The 10,075-nt window shown below is 36.7% G+C and overlaps 1 long non-coding RNA gene and 1 pseudogene across 1 annotated transcript; one reads left to right on the top strand and one right to left on the bottom strand.

The window, feature by feature from the left end:
- The first annotated feature begins 2,203 nt into the window (after nt 1–2,203).
- LOC122418316 (exocyst complex component 2-like) lies at nt 2,204–6,011 on the top strand (annotated as a pseudogene).
- Nucleotides 6,012–6,587: 576 nt separating this feature from the next.
- LOC122418145 (uncharacterized) lies at nt 6,588–7,177 on the bottom strand. Its single transcript, XR_006262449.1, has 3 exons — nt 7,073–7,177; nt 6,812–6,990; nt 6,588–6,731 (listed from the first exon to the last, which is right to left on the bottom strand). It is a non-coding gene; the product is annotated as an uncharacterized lncRNA (long non-coding RNA).
- Between the last annotated feature and the right edge of the window lie 2,898 nt (nt 7,178–10,075).

Genomic DNA, 10,075 nt, shown 5'->3' with positions numbered 1-10,075 from the left:
TATTGTAGGTTATGATCTCGAATCGCACGTAGGAAAGCGGTTCTGTTCGAAATGTCAGTGAATGTTGGTAAATTCTATCGACTCACATAAAAATGTATCGCCGATCGCCAATTTTCATGCTTATGAACGTTCGGAAACGACATCACTCGATTGTAAGTTATGATCTCGATTCGCACATCGGAAAGCGGTTCTGTTCCAAATGTCAGTGAATGTTGTAAAATTGTATCGATTCACACCAAAGTGTAACGGTGATCACCAATTTTCACGTTTATGAAAGTTCGGAAATGACATCACTCGATTGTAAGTTATGATCTCGATTCGCACGTCGGAAAGCTGCTCCTTTCGAAATGTCAGTGAATGTTGTTAAATTGTATCTATTCACACAAAAGTGTATCGATGATCACCAATTTTCACGTTTATGAACGTTCGGAAATGACATCACTCGATTGTAAGTTATGATCTCGATTTGCACATCGGAAAGCGATTCAGAACGAAATCTCAGTGAATCTTGTTAATTTCTATAGATTCATACAAAAGTGCATCGGTGATCACCAATTTTCACGTTTATGAACGTTCGGAAATGACATCACTCTATTGTAGGTTATGATCTCGAATCGCACGTAGGAAAGCGGTTCTGTTCGAAATGTCAGTGAATGTTGGTAAATTCTATCGACTCACACAAAAGTGTATCGCCGATCGCCAATTTTCATGCTTATGAACGTTCGGAAACGACATCACTCGATTGTAAGTTATGATCTCGATTCGCACATCGGAAAGCGGTTCTGTTCGAAATGTCAGTGGATGTTGTTAAATTGTATCGATTCACACAAAAGTGTATCGGTGATCTCCAATTTTCACGTTTATGATGGATCGGAAACGAGATCACTCGATTGTAAGTTATGATCTCGATTCGCACATCGGAAAGCGATTCAGACCGAAATGTCAGTGAATCTTGTTAATTTCTATCGATTCACACAAAAGTGAATCCGTGATCACCAATTTTCATGTTTATGCACGTTCGGAAGCGACATAACTCGATTGTAAGTTATGATCTCGAATCGCACGTCAGAAAGCGATTCTGTTCAAAATGTCATAGAATCTTGTTAATTTGTGATGACTTGAACAAAAAGTTTATCGTGATCACGTTTTTCATGTATCAAGAGACTCGGTAGAGTCTCGGGACAAGTACATTGATTGACAGCCCTGTCGTCTGCTGGCCCGAGCTCGCCGAGACTATCTTTTCTCTGAATAAAACGAATCGCGGTGGTGGGGGTAAAATTGGCACATCATTTTGTTCAATTACGAAACTCATGAGTCATCTGAGGCTTCAAAAATTGAACTGGAGATTAATTAATAAATTCTCTTTCGATTGCGCCCTAAATTAGTATGATCGGTGGCGTAATTGCTGAGAAAAAACTTTGCACGGGCTCAAGATTATGCAAAAGTTACTAACACATTTATGGATTTACCGTGTCTGTATAGAACACCATCAAAGGCCTCTTGATGCCAGCTATAACCCATTCCTATGGAAGCTCGGGTCCCGGGATCCCGGCGACAAAAATAATGAGTTGCGATTGGTCAGTACACTCGCTGTACCGTTCCAGCGGAATAAAGTTCATGAGTCTATATCTATATATATAACAAATGTCAGTTCTTGTCGTGATGGTTTTTTTGACAAATACACACAACCAAAAAACGGAGTTCCGAAGTGCGGGATAAAAAAAACGCTCATCGTCATCTAATGGAATGCATTAAAATACAGCAAGCATGTTAAAATACAGCGAGCATGCATTCAGAAACCTTGGCCATATATAAATGGTCTCGCTCTGAATTGCTTAGGTATTCCTTTTTGAATAACTATATATAAAAAATGGTCTCGCTCTGAATTGCTTAGGTTAGGTATACCTTTTTGAAAAAACTATAAAACCGGAATAACTAAACCGGAATAAGAGCGTCGTGTAAACGTAGTCTGTTTACAATACATAGCGCTCTTATTCTGGTTTAGCTATTAATCAAACGTAGTCAGTAAACGTGTGATCAAAACAAACCTCGGTTTAACGTTTACGAATTGCAATACTAATTTCTAAAAAAACATAATTTTGTGCATAATATAAAAAAATTCAATGAGTTAATTTAAAGTGCGGGTTATTACATTACAATCTCTGTAATATAAAAAATTTATACCGTTTGCTGGACTGAGGTTATGTACGAGTGCAGACCACGGAAGAGTGACAGTTCGAGGCGAATTTCTGGGCACCAAAGCTTCAAATTAGTTTAATGAGTTCATCGTTTAATAAAATTACAATCTCTTTAAAACTGACAGTTTTATATAGTTCGCTGGACTGAGGTTATGTACGAGTGCGACCGCGGAAGAGTGACAGTTCGAGGCGAATTTTTGGTTTAAATCAGTGTTATGAGTTCATTAAAAGTGCGGGTTTTACAATATTTTTAATCAAAAGTGACAGTGTTTGCTGGACTGAGCTTATGTACGAGTGCAGACCGCGGAGTAACAGTTTAAGGCGAATTTTTGGGCACCAAAGCCCAATCTCTTATACGTTAGTAATCGAACAAATAGTTCAATTTTTTATTATAATTTTCACTTTTTTTGAGCTTTTTTAATGTCCAGTTGTTAATTTTTTAATTCAGTCTATAAGTTAGTTGTTGCAATAAACAATTCGAAAAGTAAAGGTCCTCGAATATGAATAAAATTTTGCCACAAAACAAATTGTTCTTGCAACGAAAATTTATGAAACCGTTTCAAGCTGTAAAATATAAATGAATCCTGGAATTAGGACTCACAATATGTGGCTGTGATTGTTTGCTTTCTGCAGAATGGAAGTCCCTGAACTAAATAATAGCTCGTTCTGGGATGTGCAAAGGCCGAGGAGATATTTTGGTAACAACAAGAAGCAGGGGTCAGGAAAGTTTGACATCCAATTCAAAGGGTACCATGAAATGATCGGGCCAATAAAAGAGTCAGCAGTGTGAGTGAAAAAAGCTCTGGTCCACAAGTTTTGTTTGGAGCAGACAAGCTCTCTCATCGACAAATTATCAGCAAGAAAATTTCTTGTGTTATCATTATGCGACAACGAACGACCATCTCGATATTAATAAAATATTCTTGGAAGAAAAACATTGCCGGAGGATGAACTCTGCGAACTTTTTGATGATCGCTCTGGAGAATTAACCAGTGAAAAATTTCATCGCGGTTGGTTTTTGTTGCAACATCATTATGCGATAACGGATGACCATGTCGATTTCAATGGTGTAAAATTCTTGGAAGAAAAACATTGCCGGAAGATGAACTCTGCGAACTTTTTGATGATCGCTCTGGAGAATTAGCAAGTGAAAAATTTCATCGCGGTTGGTTTTTGTTGCAACATCATTATGCGACAACGGACGATCGTCTCCAAGCTAGTTTGGTTTATTTACAATGCAAAGTAAACTCTCAGAAGAAAGGTTACCTTTTCTCAACGTAAGTAAATAAGAATTGGAGTGGAAAAAATTGTTGCTGTTTTCATTAAAAATTAATTGCTTAATTTTTAAATTGATTGCAGGTAAACGTCGGAGCAGTGATGGAGTAATTGAAAATGATTATACTTCTGAAAGAGCAGTTCGACTCGGACGTGAGAAAGTTTGGGAATAATCCAAGGGACAAATTGGAATCTGCGATAAAATATCAGTGACGACGGCGAACAAGTTTTTGAGGATGTTTGGTACGCAGAGATCGTGAAGATTCGACGAGAAGTTCACTCGGTTTGATGCAATGTTATCGATTTCTATTTTGCATGCCTGCCAAGCTCGAGAAAAATATAAATCGTGGTAATTATGATCTCGGCATAAACGATTACGCTCGCGTTGAAAATTTGTTCGTTAACACGGAAGTCGAGATTTTGAAGTGTTCTCGACGAGATCAAAAACAAAATTTCTCAACTGCGGACCAAATATTGAGAAAAAAAACCCGAGGAAACTCCCTTTGCACTTGAAAGACAGAAAAAAATTATTATTTGAAATCTCGATAATCTCGAAGCTAGTGGCGAACCGGCTTGGGATGCAATTGCTAGTTTATTTCATAATTCTCGAAAAATGAATTTTGTGAATTAGAATCAGTTTATGTCTAAAATTGAAAAAAACCGATAATTGACAGATTTTCGTTTCCCAAATTGCAGTTTCCCACGCAGCCTATCTAGAAAAAAGCATTAAACGTTGCGTGCAGGATTTTCTTAGTTCGGATGGTTCCGGAGCAGCAGGTGACGAGAGCGCATTTTACAACGTGCCCGCGCATGTGCAATGCATTGAGGCTTTGGGGGACGTCGTGGCGGAGCAATTGCCAGATTTATGGAGATTGGGGCAAAATTATTTCGACGGACAATTGCACGTGTCAGTCGACACAGAAAAACAAATATTTGTGGTGCAAAGTAAACTCTCAGAAGAAAGGTAATTATCTTTTCTGAGCCTAAGTAAATGGGAATTGAAGTGGAAAAAATTGTTGCTCTTTTCATTGAAAATTAATTGGGTAGTTTTAAAATTGATTGCAGGCAAACGTCGGAGGAGTGATGGAGTAATTGGAAACGATTGTACTTCTGAAAGAGCAGTTCGACTCGGACGTGAGAAAGTTTGGGAATAATCCAAGGGATAAATTGGAATCTGCTATAAAAATATCAATGACAAAGGCGAACAAGCTTTTTGAGGATGTTTGGTACGCAGAGACCGTGAAGATTCGACGAGAAGTTCACTCGCTTTGATGCAACGTTAGCGATTTCTATTTTGCATGCCTGCCAAGCTCGAGAAAAATATAAATCGTTAATCTCGGCATAAACGATTACGCTCGCGTTAAAAATTTGTTCGTCAACACGGAAGTCGAGTTTTTGAAAAGAGTTCTCGATGAGATCGAAAACAAAATTTCTCAACTGCGGACCAAATATTCAGAAAAAAAACCCGAGGAAACTCCCTTTGCACTTGAAAGTAAGAAAAAAATTATTATTAGAAATCTCGTTAATCTCGAAGCTAGTGGCGAACCGGCTTGGGATGCAATTGCTAATTTATTTCAAATAATTCTCGAAAAATGAATTTTGTGAATTAGAATCAGTTTATGTCTAAAATTTAAAAAATACCGATAATTGACAGATTTTCGTTTCCCAAATTGCAGTTTCCCACGCAGCCTATCTAGAAAAAAAACATTAAACGTTGCGTGCAGGATTTTCTCAGTTCGGATGGTTCCGGAGCAGCAGGTGACGAGAGCGCATATTACAACGTGCCCGCGCATGTACAACGCATTGAGGCTTTGGGGGACGTCGTGGCGGAGCAATTGCCAGATTTATGGAGATTGAGGCAAAATTATTTCGACGGACAACTGCACGTGTCAGTCGACACAGAAAAACAAATATTTGTGGTGCAAAGTAAACTCTCAGAAGAAAGGTAATTATCTTTTCTGAACCTAAGTAAATGGGAATTGAAGTGGAAAAAATTGTTGCTCTTTTCATTGAAAATTAATTGGGTAGTTTTAAAATTGATTGCAGGCAAACGTCGGAGGAGTGATGGAGTAATTGGAAACGATTGTACTTCTGAAAGAGCAGTTCGACTCGGACGTGAGAAAGTTTGGGAATAATCCCAGGGATAAATTGGAATCTGCTATAAAAATATCAATGACAAAGGCGAACAAGCTTTTTGAGGAGGTTTGGTACGCAGAGACCGTGAAGATTCGACGAGAAGTTCACTCGCTTTGATGCAACGTTATCGATTTCTATTTTGCATGCCTGCCAAGCTCGAGAAAAATATAAATCGTTAATCTCGGCATAAACGATTACGCTCGCGTTAAAAATTTGTTCGTCAACACGGAAGTCGAGATTTTGAAAAGAGTTCTCGATGAGATCGAAAACAAAATTTCTCAACTGTGGACCAAACATCTTCAAAAACTTGTTGATTTCGTCTGTAACTGTAATTTCATAAACGTATGAAATTTTTAAATTTCACACAAAAACTGCTGTATATGATATGAAGAAAAATCTAAACCCAAAATTCGTGAATTTTTCCTTTTTCTATTGTTTTCTGATTTCCGAAAAAAAAATTTCGAAATTTTCTGTTTATGGGATAAATCGACCTTAGTGATAAATTCTTTTTAGGGTTCAGTTTTCTATTTTTCATGAAAAAAAAGTTTCTACATTTTGGACTATAGAGCTTGTGGAATGTGTAACTGGACTGAATGTTTTTTACTTCAGTCAATATTGAAAATAAAAAATTTCATTTTTTTCCTCTTGCTGTGGGAATAATAAAAGGATAGTGTAAACAACGTACCCGATAGAAACATTAAGCAATTTTTGCCTCTTATTTTAATTACCGATTCGGTCAACACATTATATGCATAAATAATTTTAAAAAAACACAGGAGCATTGTAATTTTCATTTAATATTTTTATTTTATATGATTTTTTTATTATTCATAAATAAACATAAAAATAATGAAGTAGATTGAAACCCATTCATAATGATTCTGAAACAAATGAAAAGAAATAAAAACAATCATATGAATGAAAAACCAACAGATATATTTTTTAATTTCTTGTCATCATATATATATACCACTCATCCACGACGACTTCGGCTGCCACGACCACCTCGCCAATTCCGCCAATAGCGATCGGCGATGATTTGTCCCGTCCGCTCATTCAAACGTGCAATGAAATCAATTTTTTTGGCCTCGCGGGCCCGCCATCCCGCTCGTGTGCCCCGTTCTGGAATAAAAAATGACAAACTGTGAAACAAACGGACATCTTGACGGACTTTCAATTATCATTATCAACCTCTAACTTACTTTTTCTCTGGCTCTCGCTGGCTTGTTGCGGTCGATGTTGCTGCTCGCCGATCTGATCGCCATTTTCTGGCGGCCCTCCTTGTTGGTGCGGATCGTCATTGCCTCGTGGCTGATTATCGCCGTTCTCATTATTATGAGCCCGAAGCTCGCCATCGACGTCCATTCCAGCGATTTTTTTTCTGTAATTAAACGATTAATTCGATCACTACAATAGATTTTATAATTATTATCCATTAAATAGAAACAACGAACGCTACTTACTGGTATATACGTCTGTTGATGATGAGAGGTAGAATGGAAATGAAACGCTGGAGTGTGACCCATCAAGATGGAAATGCGAGTTTGAAAATTTTTTCTCACCAGGTGGCATTTTCAATATCAAGCGTTATCGTTACATTTATCTTGAGCAATCGAGATAAACGTTCTGAATTAATCGTTACATTTATCTTGAACAATCGAGAACGTTACGAATTAGGTGAAAGTCGTTTTAGATGAATGAAAACTCATTTTGTCGAGTAAGGTTTCTCTTACAACAATTAAGAAAACAATTGAGATAAACAGATCTTAAACAATTGAGATAAACGTAGCACAGTATTAATCTAAGTTTAAGCTTGGTTCATCCTATGTCAAAACTATATGAACAAATCTGAACGGAGTTTGAAGTACTTCGGAAAAAACGGCCATAAGTGAAAGTAGTTTTAGATAAAAAATAATCCTTTTGTTTAAGGGAATTTTTTTATGTCAAGCGAACAAACTATCAATAAAGAATCGTGAAATAGGAAATGTGACAAAGAGAAAGCGGGGAACCCCTGCCGCGCTCTGACCACTTGTTACCGACAGATGGTAGCTTTATCGAAAATAATCGGATTGATCAATCATGCTATATCTAGCTCTCCTATATTGTGGAAACATTACGATCATCAAATTATTATTCCTAGCGACGGCTTGCATGTACGATTGAATTAAGTGCTCAATCGATATAGAACTTTTCCGTGGTCGTAAACAATCAAAATGATAGTTTAGTATATAATTATAATAAATAAGTACTTCTCTCGATCACTGGTTACTTTATTCATAAAATATTTTACATCATAATTTAAATGACGCGCTGCAACACTTGTTGAGAATCATAACCGTTAACATATAACCCGGGGTTATGAAAACAAGCTATTTTGAGCCTGTTCAGACCCTACCTATTAAAGATAAGAAAAAACGGTAGGGGTGTGGGTAACTCAGATTAAATAAAAAAATAACGAACATGTTGTTATTAACGAATAGTTGGAATCAGTGGTTAATTGAAATTAGTTTAGAATAAAAAAATATTTTCGAACAGTCACGTCTACATTGGGATGGTCGGAATGGTTATTACAAAATCATTCGTATGCTAATAAATTGTAATCGAAAGACATTCGTTTGGTGGTGATAGGAATTTAGTCTAAAACGTTAGTTGCAGTTAATTATATCGATCTAAGCGCTCACTCGATGAGAGGTATCGAGCATGTCTCTCTCTCTCTTTCTATCTCGCACTCTCATTCGCACTCTAGCTACCCCTCGCATTCTATTGCGCTCTCCCACACTTTCCTCATCCCCGTGTACCCGCGCAGATCTTTTCGTATTCTCTTTCGCATTCTCGCGTATCTTCTTGCATTTTGTCGTTTTATTTCGTGAACTCTTGTACGCTCTTTCACTCCCACGCATAAGGTTGCACTCGGAATCTACATCTAAACTGCACTCTTTCACACTCTCTCGCTCTTTTTCATATTTCTTTCACGTTCTCTCACTCTCTCTTGCATCCTTCCGCTTTCTTTCGCACTTTCTTGCACTATTTTATAAAATCATTGGCATCCTTTCTTACAATCTTGCACACTGTGTACCTCTCTTCGCTCACTCACTTTCTTCTCTTCGTTTCGCAATCTTGTTTTGGATATATACCTACCTAGGGTATATTATCATTATCATCGAGTGAGCGCTTAGATCGATAAATCAACTGCAACTAACGTTTTAGACTAAATTCCTATCACTACCAAACGAATATCTTTCGATTACAATTTATTAGCATACGAATGATTTTGTAATAACCATTCCAACCATCCCAATGTAGACGCGACTGTTAGAAAATAAATTTTTATTTTTTAACCACTGATTTCAACTATTCGTTAATGACAACATGTTCGTTATTTTTTTATTCAACCTGATTATCATTATACCGAAAACATCAGTAATACCGATCTCAGGATTGGAGTGTAGTATTTCCCTCTCACTAATTCAAAATTTCTCGGTCGCCTCCTGTCGGAAAAAACCTGACTTAATATGACATGAAAAAAGTTTGTTCATGATAGTAGCTTTTGTTCACCGATGAAAGTTCATTATTAATATATATTATTACCGAAAACATCATTATCATTATATCGCAATCTTGCTTTGGATATATACCTACCTAGGGTATTTATCATTATTGTCGAGTGAGCGCTTAGATCGATAAAGCAACTGCAACTAACGTTTTAGACTAAATTTTTATCACCACCAAACGAATATCTTTCGATTACAATTTATTAGCATACGAATGATTTTGTAATAACCATTCCAACTATCCCAATGTAGACGCGACTGTTCGAAAATACATTTTTATTTTAAAACTAATTTCAATTAACCACTGATTCCAACTATTCGTTAATAACAACATGTTCGTTATTTTTTTATTCAACCTGATTATCATTATACCGAAAACATCAGTAATACCGATCTCAGGATTGGAGTGTAGTATTTCCCTCTCACTAATTCAAAATTTCTCGGTCGCCTCCTGTCGGAAAAAACCTGACCTAATATGATATGAAAAAAGTTTGTTCATGATAGTGGCTTTTGTTCACCGATGAAAACTCATTATTAATATATATATCATTACCGAAAACATCAGTAATACCGATCTCAGGATTGGAGTGTAGTATTTCTCTCTCACTAATTCAAAATTTCTCGGTCGCCTCCTGTCGGAAAAAACCTGACCTAATATGACATGAAAAAAGTTTGTTCATGATAGTAGCTTTTGTTCACCGATGAAAACTCATTATTAATATATATAACCGAAAACATCAGTATAATACCGATCTCAGCATTATCATTACCGATTAGTAATACCGATTAATATATCGTTACCGAAAACATCAGTAATACCGATCTCAGAATTGGAGTGTAGTATTTCCCTCTCACTTATTCAAAATTTCTCGGTCGCCTCCTGTCGGAAAAAACCTGATCTAATATGACATAAAA

The sequence above is a fragment of the Venturia canescens genome, chromosome 11 (assembly GCF_019457755.1).
Source record: "Venturia canescens isolate UGA chromosome 11, ASM1945775v1, whole genome shotgun sequence".
Lineage (NCBI taxonomy): Eukaryota > Metazoa > Arthropoda > Insecta > Hymenoptera > Ichneumonidae > Venturia > Venturia canescens.
This window is presented reverse-complemented; position numbering and strand designations above follow the sequence as displayed.